The 14078-nt window shown below is 39.4% G+C and overlaps 1 long non-coding RNA gene across 2 annotated transcripts; it reads left to right on the top strand.

Annotated features, from left to right (window-relative positions):
• The first annotated feature begins 18 nt into the window (after nt 1-18).
• LOC125345062 lies at nt 19-14006 on the top strand. Of its 2 annotated transcripts, none has more exons than XR_007209699.1 (3): nt 19-76; nt 3262-3447; nt 7178-7509. It is a non-coding gene; the product is annotated as an uncharacterized LOC125345062 (long non-coding RNA). The 2 variants fall into 2 exon arrangements; XR_007209700.1 differs by lacking the exon at nt 19-76 and adding an exon at nt 13979-14006 and having other exon boundaries at nt 3195-3447; nt 7178-7383.
• The last annotated feature ends 72 nt before the right edge of the window (nt 14007-14078 follow it).

The following is a 14078-nucleotide window of genomic DNA, read 5'->3' as shown; positions in this document are numbered from 1 at the left end:
GGTTATGAATTACTGCAGCATATGGGAATGAGATCATCATATTTTTTCTTTTCTGGAATTACGCATGGAACAAAAGGTAAGTGGTATGAAATTATGTAAAGAAAGGATGAAAATGTTTTTGTTGAAGATACATAAAACAGTCATCTAAGATGCTTTATTGTTATGATTTGGGTTATTATTTTGCCAGTCCTGAAGCCTGGACTCAGGGCCTGAGCACTGTCCTGGCTTCTTTGTGCTCAAGGCTAGCACTCTACCACTTGAGCCACAGCAGCACTTCTGACTTTTTCTGTATATGTGGTGCTCAGGTATCAAACCTGGGGCTTCATGTATGTGAGACAAGTACTTTAACACTAAGCCACAACCCTAGCCCCAGATGCATTATTTTTAAAAGCAATGAGATGTTTTTGAGTAATTGGTAGAAAACAATACATATGACTTGAATTGGGAAAACCAGATGTTTTTTATTTTTAAATTGCAAAAATCTGCATTCAATTTTAGAGTTGAATTTCTTTTTACTACTAATTTGTTTTAAGTTTACTTATTTGTAGAACCTTTTCTTAATTTTTTTTCTTTTTTTTTTGGCCAGTCCTGGTTTTGGACTCAGGGCCTGAGCACTGTCCCTGGCTTCTTTTTGCTCAAGGCTAGCACTCTGCCACTTGAGCCACCACGCCACTTCTGTTCAAGGCCCAGGAATGACAAAAAAAAAAGGAGGAAGAGGAATTTTAGTTGTTCTAAAAAATTAATGTTAAAATTTGAATAAATTTTGGAAAGTATGAGCAGTAGGAATGCTTAGAATAAGATAATAAGGGAAAAGTTAGTTTGGGGCCAGTAAGAGTGAGAGTAAAACCATCTATAATAAAGTAGTAGCAAGTTATCGCACATCGGGAGAAAGTTTCATGTGTAGAGAGTGGTTAGAGAAGCCTGTGTGTGAAATGTTTTAGCTGATACCTGGTGGAAGTGAGGGAGGCAAATTATTGTAGGCAGAAAGAATAGCATGGTCCAAGGACCCTATTTGTTAGTTTGGTTAGTTTTATTAAAGATCAGTGGACTAGATTAGGATGAGTGAGGGTAAGAGGTGTGCAGATGAGCAGTAATGAAGGCCAGATGGTGTAGGGCTTTTTTTTCCCCCCTCAGTTGTGGGGCTTCAACTCTTGGCCTGGGCACTGCTAGCACTGTACTGCTTAGAGCTACAGTGTCACTTCCTGTGTAGGGCTCAATTACTTATTTGGTGCTGTTACTAAGACTTGAATTCAGGATCATTCTCTTGCTTGGCTTTTTTGATATTCAGTGTGATGTTCACCAGATTGATAGTTTGGAGACCAAAGAGGTCTAGAAGGGTGTCCTGAAGATTAACGTCTACAGAGTTTAAAGCAAAGCCGTCACCAAGGAGTTTGAGAAGGAAATGGAGAAGTGTATGGGAGAAGTAGGGAAGAAACAGCAGTAGCAGTAGGAAAGAGTAGACTCTGGAACGCTTAAGAGAACTGTCACAAGAACTACCAAGTTTTCCTTTAATATGGCAGTGTGGAAGTCATTGATGCCTTTGATAGAGCCTCAGTGAAATGAGAGTAGAGAGGCTGGCGCTAGGAGGTTAGAGACTGGATTTGCAGTGAGAGTAGCAGGTTGTCAGGTATTGATCACACGCAGAAACTTCATGCTACAATGATTCAGAGCAAGTATGTTTAGAATAAGTTTATTTGCTATAGTTGCTTCTCTCAGCTCTTACTTTTTGCTTCTTTTGTATTGTGAACTATCACTGTATGGATTCCCGTGGAATAGTCTGAGCCAGTTCTTAATAAAATGGATTAGTGTGAAAATGAAATTAATTAATTAATTAGTATATACAGTGTTTGGTTACTGGCATTTGTATATGATGAATAAGGAAGGTAAAGGCATTGTCAACCTGACTGTACAAATGTGCAATCTCAGCATACAAGAGGTTGAGGCAGAAGGAGTTAAGAGTTTGAGGATAGGCTGAGCTACATAGTGAGACCCTACCTCAAAAAAGAAGAACATATAGGCTGGCAGCTGGTGGCTCACACTTGTAATCCTAGCTACTTAGGAGGCTGGGGTCTGAGGATCCTGCTTCAAAACCAATCGATGAGACTCTAGACTTTATCTAATAAACTACTCAGAAAAAGCCAGAAGTGGCACTGTGGTTCAAGTGGTATAGCAATAATAGCCTTGAACAAAAAGAAGCTCAGGGACAGAACCTAGGCCCTGAGTTTAAGCTCCAGGAGCAGTACAAAAACAAAGAAAAAAACCACAGACACAAGGAAGAAAAAAAAATTTCATTTGAAGTTCCATACCAAGCTTGAAAGCCAAGGCAAACAATCACAAAAATATCTGTGTAACTACCTGGCCTTTATTATCCCATTCATACTTCCATTTTCTATTTCATTTAGTTGCCAGTCCATTTTATTTCATGTTTTAGATTATTACCTTATTTTCAATGTTTTTTATTAACATGAAGTAGTAGGGATAATAGTATATTTTAGATAAGACATATCACTTAGAAAATATGTTGCTTGATCATAAAATTCATGTTCATCTTCGTGCATTCTGCTGGTTACCAAGAATAAGCATTGGCAGCGGCTTTAGAATTGACTAGAGGGTATTCTGCAGTTATCTTTTGTGAAGTTGAGCATGTGTGGCCAGGTTAAGAGGGCCTTTAGTGAACAGGAGGGAAAGTTGTAGGAAACTAGTGGTAGCTCTGCAGTGTGTTTTTCTGTCTGTCCAGAAAGTTAAAGGGGAGAGTCAGTCATGTCCTGTGTTCGGTGCTACTCAAAATGACTCAGACACTTAATGGTCTTCTTTGGAACTTTATATTTCATTTTATGGGTTATAGGGTTTGAACTCAGAAGCTGGGTGCTGTCCCCGAGTTCTTTTCTTCGAGGCTAGTGCTCCACCACTTTGAGCCACAGCTCCACTTATGGTTTTCTGGTGGTAAATTGGAGTCTGATCGACTTTTCTGCCCAGATAGGCTTTGAACCATGCTCCTCAGATGTGAGCCTCCGCTGAGAAGCTAGGATTACAGGTGTGAGCCACCTGTGCCTGACTACAACTTTATGATAGCCTATGAGAAATGGAGTCAAGATTGTTAAAATTATTGTGTAATGCAGTAGAAAAAGACGTTAAAACTTCTTACGTATATATTAAAAATGATTACTTAATATTAATATATGGCTTCAGGGTAGTGTTTTAAACTAGTTCTTCTGTAAAGACTTTTGAAAAGTTGTAACTAAAGTATTTTCTGTTCCACAGCTACAAACACCTCTGAAAAGAAATATGATGACACAAGAGTTATGATTGTTTTCTTCATTTCGAGACAGTGTTCAGGAAATTGCAGAAATGCTTTGAAAGCATCAGCCAATTATTAGAGTGATGACGTTTGTTGGCCATGCTTCAGGGAAAAGCATGAAAGGTTTTACCAAGAAGGAGCAGTTGGAGGTAATTTTGTAGATGCTGAAACAGAAATAAAACCAATTAACATTTAACCTTTTTTGTAATCACTAGTCACTTGGCTACCGAAATAAAATTTTATAACAAATGTGAAAAAAAATGACAAAGTACGTTTTGAATGGCCAGATAAAGTCCTTTATGAGACTACATTTTTACTCAATGATGACACTTTAACAATTATTATTAGGGGGCTGGGAATATGGCCTAGTGGCAAGAGTGCTTGCCCAGTGTACATGAGGCCCTGGGTTCGATTCCCCAGCGCCACATATATAGAAAATGGCCAGAAGTGGTGCTGTGACTCAAGTGGCAGAGTGCTAGCCTTGAGGAAAAAGAAGCCAGGGATATTGCTCAGGCCCTGAGTCCAAGCCCCAGGACTGGCCAAAAAAAAAATAAAAATAAAAATAAATATATATATATATATATAATTAGGGTTAATCAGTTTACTCAATCAAATTTTTAAACCTTAGCTTTCAGTTTGCAAACTTTTTTTCTTCTTCTCAGTCCTGGAACTTGAACTCAGAGACTGGGTGCTTGCTATCCCTGAGCTCTTCAGCTCAAGGCTAGAGCTCTACCACTTGAGCCACCGCACCACTTCCAATTTTCTGGTGATTAATTGGAGATAAGAGTCTGACAGACTTTCCTGCCTGAGCTGGCTTTGAAGTGTGGACCCTCAGATCTCAGCCTTCTGAGTAGCTAGGATTATAGGCATGAGCCCACAATGCCCGGCGTTGAACTTTTCTTTTATCACTCAGTAATAAACAGCTTTTGGACTGATCCAGATTCTTGGACCACACTTTGAGTAGCGTCATTAAAAATGAAGTGGAGGGGCTGGGAATATGGCCTAGTGGCAAGAGTGCCTGTCTCGGATACACGAGGCCCTGGGTTCAATTCCCCAGCACCACATATACAGAAAATGGCCAGAAGTGGCACTGTGGCTCAAGTGGCAGAGTGCTAGCTTTGAGCAAGAAGAAGCCAGGGAGAGTCAGTGCTCAGGCCCTGAGTCCAAGCCCCAGGACTGACCCCCAAAAAAAAAACAAAATGAAGTGGAAACATTGAAGAAGTAATTGAATATGTAAGTCTTGAATTTAGGGGTAAAATTCATGGAAGTGAATATTCAATGACAGATCACTGCCAATAGGAGGTACATAAATAACAGCTTCCTTTCTCTCTTTAGAAATATGTTAGCTATAAAAGAATAATATTTTTTCGGTGGGATTGGCTTATCCCTATAATCCTGGCTGTTTGGCAGACAGAGAGCAGGAACATAAAAGTTTGAGGCTAACTCCAATAGAAAGTTCTCAAGACCCTATATCTCAAAATTTCCAGGGAATAAAACAGAGCTGGAGGTATGGCCCAAATGGTAGAGCACCAGACTAGCAAATATAAAGCCCTGAGTTCAGACTCTACTACTGAAGTAAATGAAATTTTTTTCAACATTGGCACATATTTTCCCTTTATCTTTGCTTTAAAATATTAGTTTTGTTGCATTAGTCCTGTAATGACAATTACTGTACAGATGGAAAGTAATTGGACTAAACATGAAACATAAATATAAGCTGTATGTATTATTCCTCCTTTTATGGTATGTGTGTGTAAATGATAGTGAAGGAATACCATTGATTTGTTTGTTTGTTTTGCCTGTCCTGAGGCTTGAACTCTGAGCCTGGGCACTGTCCCTGAGCTTGTTTTGCTTAAGATTAGCACTCTACCACTTGAGCAACGATGCTACTTTTGACTTTTTCTGTGATTTAGTTGGAGATCAAAGTCTCACAGATTTTCCTGACCTGGCTTCCTTCAAACTGCAATCCTCAGATCTCAGCCTCCTGAGTAGCTAGGATTACAGATGTGAGCCACCAGCTGCTGGCAAACGGAATACAGTCTCAGTAAGCCAAGTGGGTCATATCTGGTGGGGTGAGAATGGCAACCATTTTTAAGCTGCCCCCTCCCCTCCTACACAAATTTGTTAAATCCCTCCCTAGGACCAGTCTAGATTCATTGCCTTAGGGTCGGGGAGGCTTATTTAATTCCATTATTAGTTGACTTCTGTCAGGTGCTTTTCAAAACAGAATTTGCTTCAGGATTAGTATAGTAGGTTTTTGAAAATCTAATTTACATAGTGGCATTTCTTAATGAGAGGTAAGGCAAGTAGCTTAACCTCTTGGATCTTGAATTCTTTTAATAAAATGCAGTCTACCTCCCAGGGTCCTTGGGTGTTAGTAGCCATGCCATGTATTTAATTTCAGCTTCTGCCACCTGCCCCATAGTATTGCTCTTGTATATAGAAGCTATCATCATCAGTGAGTTCAAGCTTTGATGTTGTATTATCTCCTTTAATTACCACCATGTCTTGCACGTGTCACACAAAAGTCTGTAGCTTATGTTGATGTATGTTGAACAAAATGGAGGCTAATAGCTATTCTGAATGATGTTTGGAAGGCTTAAGGAGGTTTTGATGCCTGGTTGACTTTTTCGTTAACTCATTCTTAAGCTGCTGTGGTTTTACAAACTGTTCAGAGAGAAAGATTGGAATGTCCCTATGATTTGAATTCTTTAATTAAAAACCTTTTATTGTAAAGGTGATAGACTGACAGTTGCATAAGTTAGGTAATGAATATGTTTCTTTCTGAACAGCTTGACCTCGCCCCTCATTTTCTCCCAATTTTTTCCCTCCTGACCTCCCACCTTACCAATTGTGTGGTTCATTTGCAACATATTATGTCTAGTGAGTGTCACTGCTGTATTCGTTCACCCTTTGTCCCACCATTTCTGTGCTTTGCCTTCCCCTCCCCACAATAGATACACGTACATACAAGACAAAAGGCACACAAAGGGCTGGGAATATGCCTTAGCAGCAATAGAGCTTGCCTCATATACATGAAGCCCTGGTTTTGATTCCCCAGCACCAGAAGTGGCGCTGTGGCTCAAGAGGCAGAGTGCTAGCCTTGAGCAAAAAGAAGCCAGAGACAGTACTCAGACCCTGATTTCAGGGCCCAGGAATGGCAAAACAAAAACCAAAAAAAAAGGCACAAAAATAAAAAATAGCAACAGAGGAGAATAAAAACCAAAAAATAAAATTATAAAATTCTACTGATAATGGTGAAAGAGCTGTGTGTTGGGGGCTCATGCATATAATTCTACCTAGCGGGTAGATGAGAACTAAGGCTCAAGGTTTAAAACCCGCGTGCGCAGAAAAGTCCATGAGACTCTTATTTACAATTATCCAGCAAAGCCAGAAGTGAAGCAGTGGCTCAAGTGGTAGAGTGCCAGGTTTCAGTGATAAAGCTAAGGGATAGCACTCAGGCCCTGAGTTCAGGCCCCAGTACCGTCAGTACATGCACCTACTCACAAAATGAATAATAGAAAAGTATTGTACGTGCAAGTAACATTTAAATCTAAGAAATGAGTAATAGGAGTAATTGCTATAGGCCATTCACCTGCCTTTATGTTCCTTGCAGTGCTATTAAAAATAAAATCATGGCTTTCTCCCTGAGAAACTTCTATTGTTGACAAAGCCTTCTGACATCACAACCTTGCTCTTTCTATCCTACATTAGTCTCTTTTGGCATAACATGCCACTTTGTGACCCTTTTTCCTATTCTGTGGCATCTATAATGCTGATTTTTAATCTGATTTTTCCATTTTCACGTGAGTTGAGAAAAATACTTTGATCTGCAGTTCTTTTATTAGACCTAGTAGTGTTAAATTGTTTTTATTTCAGGTAGTGAGCGATCTTGTGATGATGGTAACAACGCATTAGTCTCTACCTGTGTTGGTGAAGGAGGTTCAGACATTGGAGAAGTTGGACTTATAATATGTTTTGATGCCCAAAAGAGCCCGATTCGCCTTATACAACGAATGTGGAGAACTGGCCATGAACGTCAAGGCAGGATTGTGGTGATCCTTGCTGAAGGGCGTGAAGAGCGGGTAAGTAGACAGGAGTTAACATGGCTCAATGTTTAAATTTGAGAAACACAACCTAAAAACAAGTACCAGTGTTTAACATTCAAACCTCAAACAATTTGAAGGCAAATGTAATTTGTGATTATAAGACTTGTTTGCCATGTTTTTTGTTTGTGTGTGTGTGTATATTAGCATTGGGGGACAGGAATCCAGGGCCTTATGTTCTTGCTTAGCATTTTTGGCTCTACCCCTTGAGCGAACCCTGTACTTCTGGCTTTTTTTTTTTTTTCTTTTGTGGAGATTCATTTCCCTTCAACATCACCTAAGGAGCTACAGTACCCTTGTTTAAAAGTGTACAGCTTAGCATTATAATTAGAAATCGCTAGGTTGAATTTTTAAAAATTTATTTATTAATTAAACAACTGTTTTGACAAGGTGTTGTACAAAAAGGGTACAGGTACATACTAGGGCAGTGTATACATTTCTTGTGATATCTTACACCCTGATTTTCTTTCCCTTCCCTAGGTCAGGTAGACATATATACAATACACAGTATACCAAGAACATATACATTAGCCACATGGTGTACACCAAAGAAAATTCGCCTAGGGCTTTAAATGTCATGTCGATATTAGACTATGTTGACAGTAGTCTCATATGAATGTACATACATAGCTTTTGAGCTATTGTGATCCACTGAGAGGTCAATTTTTGACCTTTATATTTGAGTAGTTGTTTGGTTTTACTTACATAATGTTAGGTCACTGACCCAATCCTGTGGGAAATACCATTTGACAAGCAGTTTTTGGTTTCACAGACCTGGTCTCTACTGTCTCCCTGTCACCCCAGCTTAACAGTCATATATCAGGGAGATCATGCCCCTTTGTTTTCTGTGTTCTAGGCTTGTCTCGCTCAACATTAGTTGTTCAAGTTCTGACCATTTCCCTGCGAATAACAATTTTTCACCATTCCTAATCGCCATGTAGTATTCCATTGTGTATAGGTACCATATTTTTTGGATCCATTCATCTGTGGAGGGGCATCTGGGTTGATTGCATATTTTGGCTATTGTGAATTGTGCAGCGATAAACATGGAAGTACACATGTCTTTTTGATATCTTGGGACCTGCTGTTCAGGATAGATGCCTAGGTGTGGTATGGCTGGGTCATAGGGTAGGTCTATGTTGAGCTTTTTGAGAAACCTCCATACTGTTCTCCAAAGTGGTTGTACTAATTTGCACTCCCACCAACAATGGAGAAGGGGTCCTCTTTTCCCGTACCCCCTTCAGCATTTGTTGTTGCCTGAGTTCAGAGTATAGGCCATTCTAACTGGAGTGAGGTGGTATCTCAGGGTTGTTTTTATTTGCATTTCCTTTACTACCAGGGATGTTGAACATTTCCTCATATGTTTCTTTGCTATTTTTATTTCTTCTCTTGTGAAGTCTCTCTTGAGCTCCTTTGCCCATTTCCTAATTGGTGTACTGGGCTTGGAGGGGCTTAGTTTTTTGAGTTCTCTGTAGATGACAGATATTAGGCCTTTGTCTGTTCCTGTGCTGGTAAAGATTCTTTCCCATATGGTTGGCTGTCTTTCTATTTTGGTGGCTCTGTCCTTAGCTGTGCAGAAACTTTTTAATTTGTAGTAGTCGCATTTGTCGAGTCTCTCCCCTATTTGTTGTGCCCCTGGCACTCTATTCAGGAAGTTCCTTCCTGTGCCTATAAGTTCTAGCGTCTTTCCTACTCTGTCCTTCAGTAGTTTCAAGGATTCAGGATTGATGTTGAGGTCCTTGATCCATTTTGAGTTGATCTTGGTGTGTGGTGATAGGCTTGGGTCTACTTTGAGTTTTCTGCATATGGCTGCCCAGTTTTCCCAGCACCAGTAGTTGAAGAGGCTATGTTTATTCCATTATATGTCTTTAGCTCCTTTGTCGAACATCAGGTGACTGTAAGAGTGCGGTTTTATTTCTGGATCTTCAATTCGAATCTATTGGTCTTCCGGTCTGTTTTTATACCAATACCAGGCTGTTTTAGTTATGATGGCTCTATAGTAGAGCTTGAAGTCTGGTATTGTGATACCTCCTGCACTGCTTTTTTTGCCTAGAGTTGCTTTGGCTATTCTAGGTCTTTTTCTGTTCCATATGAATTTGTGGACTGCTTTCTCTATTTCAGTGAAGAATGTAACTGGGATTTTGATAGGGATTGTATTGAATTTGTATAACAATTTGGGCAATATGGCCATTTTCACTTTATTGATTCTGCGTACCCATGAGCATGGGAGGTCTTTTCATCTCCTTGTGTCTTCTTTGATTTCCCTTATTAGATTTTTATAGTTCTCATTAAATATGGCCGTCACGTCCTTGGTTAGGTTGATCCCTAGATCCCTAGGTACTTTATTTATTTATTTTTTTTTGGCTACTGTAAATGGAATTGTTTCCATAATTTCCTTTTCTGTTTGTACATTGCTGGTGTACAGAAAAGCTGCTGACTTTTGTGGATTGATTTTGTATCCTGCTACTTTGCCAAAATGGTTTATTAGGTGTAGGAGTTTGGGTACTGAGTTTTTTGGGTCTTTTCAGATATAAGATCATGTCATCTGTGAATAAGGATAGTTTGATTTCTTCCTTGCCGATGTGGATCCCTTTGATATCCTCCTCTTGCCTTATTGCTATGGCTAGGGATTCCAGCACTATGTTGAATAGAAGTGGGGAGAGTGGGCATCCTTGTCTTGCTCCCGAGTCTAGGGGGAATGATTTAAGTTTCTATCCATTTAATATGATGTTAGCAGTTGGTCTGTTGTATATGGCTTTTATTGTTTTGAGGAATGTTTCATCTATTCCTGTTCTCTCCAGAGCTTTTAATAAGTATGGATGTTGTATTTTGTCAAAGGCTTTTTGGGCATCGACTGAGATAACAATGTGATTCTTGATTTTAGTTCTGTTGATGTGGTGAATTACATTGATTGATTTACGGATGTTGAACCATCCTAGTGACTGTGGGATGAAGCCTACTTGGTCATGATGTATGATTTTCTTGATCAGTTTCTGGATCCTGTTAGCTAATATTTTATTGAGGAGCTTTGCGTCTGTGTTCATTAGTGATATTGGTCTGTAGTTCTCTTTTTTTGTTGGGTCTTTGCCTGGTTTGGGAATGGGTATGATATTAGCTTCGTAGAATGAGTTTGGGATTTCTCCCTCTGTTTCTATTTTGCGGAAGAGTTTGAGGAACATTGGTATTTGGTCATCACTAAAGGTTTTGTAGAATTCATTAGTGAATCCATCTGGGCCTGGGCTTTTCTTTGTTGGAAGGTTCTTGATTACCTCCTGTATCTCACTGTAAGTTATTGGTTTATTTAATTGATTTATTTCTTCTTGGTTCAGTTTGGGCAGTTTGTACTTCTCTAAGAATTGATCCATTTCTGTAAAATTATTGTTTTTTGCTGAATAGAGGTTTTGGAAATAGCTCCTTATGATTGTTTGAATATCGTGTCTACTTGTTGTAATTTTTCTGGTGGAGTCCTTGATTTTACGTATATGAGTCTCTTCTTTTTTTTGTAAGTCTTGCGAGGGGTCTGTCAATTTTATTTATTTTCTCAAAGAACCAGCTTTAGTCTTATTTATTTGTTGAATGGTCTTTCTATTTTCAATCAGATTTATCTCCTCTTTAATCTTGTGATCTCTCCCCTCCTAGTCGTTTTAGATTCTGTCATTTCTTGTTTTTCCAGTTGTTTTAGTTTCATCGTGAGGTTATTCACCTGCTCTGCTTCCATTCTTTTAATGTGAGTGCTGAGGGCAATGATCTTGCCCCTCAGTACTGCCTTAGCTGTGTCCCATAGGTTTCTTTGTGATGTGTTTTCATTGTCATTGTGTCTTATGAATTCGTTGATTTCATGTTTAATTTGGGTCCTCTGACTCAGAAGTCCCAGTTAAGAACTTACACCCCACGTTTGCTGGCCCACGAATCAGAGGGATTGTGCATCACCACAGTGAAGGATTAGATGCCGCCCACATGTCTAAATAGATGGTGTCCATTTTGTGCCATTATATATGCTTGTGAACTAAATGTTGGAGGGTTTCTTTGGAAGGGGGGGCAACAATGAAAAGGAACCCAGGGATTTGGGTATAAAAGGCCAAACCTTTGCCTCTTGAGTGCTGGAATGATAGGCATACACCACCATGCCTGCCTATGAGCAAACTGTTGATGTGTTGTCATGGGGTTATTTCTGAGTTATCTTAAGCAAAGAAGGTACCCCTGAGCAATTAGTAGTATGCGACTTCATGTGATCATTTTATTGATTAGGGTTTCTTGTTTTGTTTTGTTTTTGTTTTGCCAGTTCTAAGGCTTGGACTCAGGGCCTGAGCACTGTCCCTAGCTTCTTTTTGCTCAAGGCTAGCACTGTGCCACTTGAGCCACAGTGCCACTTCTGGCCTTTTCTCTATATGTGGTGCTGAGGAATTGAACCCAGGGCTTCATGTATAGGAGGCAAGCACTCTTGCCACTACGCCATAGTCCCAGTCCCTAGGGGTTGTTTTTTTGTTTGTTTGTTCATTTTGTTTTAACAATAACTCTTGATGTTCTGATGCATACAAAAGGCTTTTTATCCCTTTACAATAAAAATATACATCTAAAGGAAATAAGAGAAAATGTCAAGGTCTGACAAAGCTGTTGTGATGGCTTCCTAAGTATTCAGTATTTCATTGTCTTCCCTCATTCACCTATACACAAAAATATCTTATATCTTTCAAATATCAAAGTCAGAAATGCTTATAGATGTCCTGAGAATAACGACAACTAAGCAAGTTACATATAAAAGCATGGCATACATATGACAAATAAAAATCATAGCTTATATTCATAATTTTTGAAACACATACTGTCATTCAGATGCACATATTTTTGGTAAGTTCAGTTCTGTTGATCAAAGATACAATGGAAACAATTTTGCGCAACTATTTTAGATGTTTAGAAATAAGCCCCACTCTACCTGTACTATCTTTCCTGTAGATGAAGTCAATTCTTTTAGTGGCAAAATTTCACTGCAGTCAGTCTGAGTGGCGTGGTCTGTGGTGAAAAAGCCAATCTTTAGTTCATCAGAAATGTTAAGTCTGAAAAAAAAAAAGAAAAACTTAAAAGGTCAAATGTGCCTTGTGCTAGAAATAGGTGTCAAAAATGTCCTCATGAGCTGGGAATGTGGCTTAGCGGTAGAGTGCTTGCCTAGCATGCATGAAGCCCAGGGATTGATTCCTCAGCACCACATGAACAGAAAAAGTCAGAAGAGGTGCTGTGGCTCAAGAGGCACAGTACTACCCTTGAGCAAAAAGAAGCCAGGGACAGTACTCAGGCCTTCAGTAACAAGCCCCTGGACTGCAAACAAACAAACAAAAAGTACTCATTACCTGACTCATGTAATTGGACTCTTTCTGTAACAACAATAAATTAGTAATAATAATAATAATAAATTAAGAATAATAATTTTTAAAAAAGAAATAGGTGTCATGCAAACACTTTGGGGTAAATTCCAGACTCTTTCAAAGGAATGGGGTGCAGAAGCTAGTGGATTATCTGCTCTTACCCATCTACTGCAGGAAACTATTATAAGTTTTGCATGGGTATATCCAGCAGAAATACTTTGAGATAGGTCTTACATCTAATGTGAGGACACAATGTTCAACTAACTTCCTTCCTTCTTTCATTCCTTCCTTCCTCCTTCCTTCCTTTTATCTCTTTCTCTTTTATATTTCTGTGAGGTAATAGGCTTGAATTCAGAGCCCAGCTACTCAGAAAGCTGAGACCTGTAGTAATGAGGTTCGAAGCCAGCCCTAGAAGAAAAGTCTTCAAGTTTCCTTTTCAAATTTATCAGGAAAAAGCCAGACTAGAAGTGTGTCTCAAGTAATAGAATACCAGCCATGAACAAGAAAGATGAATGCAAGTTTTTAAGGCCTGGTACTGGTACGTACACACACACACACACACACACACACACACACACACACACACACAGACCACACATACACACACACCATGGGTGGTATGGTAGTGGTTGATTCCATTATCCACATGATGTTTTGGAACCTCACAATTTTTTCATCATCTTTGCAGAAAACTAGGCAAGTGCAGGTAGAAAAGTCCATGAGATTCTTATTTCCAATTGCAACAGCCAGAAATGGAGCTGTGGCTCTAACAATAGAGTGCTAGACTTGAACAAAAAGAGTTCAGGGATAGTGTCCAGGCCCCAGTCTAGAGACATGTACAAATATTGAATCCCCAGGCTCATCGCTTTTAAGACAGACTCTTGCTATCTGGGCCTATGCTGGCCTGAGACTCTTACTATTTCATTTCTGTATATAGTTAAAAAATCAACATGTTAAATAATTTATTCTGGGCTGGGGATATGGCCTAGTGTCAAGAGAGCTTGCCTAGTATACATGAAGCCCTGGGTTTGATTCCCCAGCACGACATATACGGAAAATGGCCAGAAGTGGCGCTGTGGCTCAAGTGGCAGAGTGCTAGCCTTGAGCAAAAGGAAGTCAGGGACAGTGCTCAGGCACTGAGTCCAAGGCCCAGGACTGGCCAAAATATATAAAATAAAAAAAAATTTATTCTCATATTTTATGGATTTGTGTAGGCTGTGCAGCAGGCTATTACTAACCTACTAATTGGGCAGATTGAGCTTTGTTCTGAAGATTCTGCAGATATTTTGCCATAGTCTCATGAAAGACGAGTTG

The sequence above is a fragment of the Perognathus longimembris genome, unplaced genomic scaffold (assembly GCF_023159225.1).
Source record: "Perognathus longimembris pacificus isolate PPM17 unplaced genomic scaffold, ASM2315922v1 HiC_scaffold_5261, whole genome shotgun sequence".
Taxonomy (NCBI): Eukaryota; Metazoa; Chordata; class Mammalia; order Rodentia; family Heteromyidae; genus Perognathus; species Perognathus longimembris.
The sequence above is the reverse complement of the archived record's forward strand: the minus strand, read 5'-3'. Positions and strand labels throughout refer to the sequence as shown.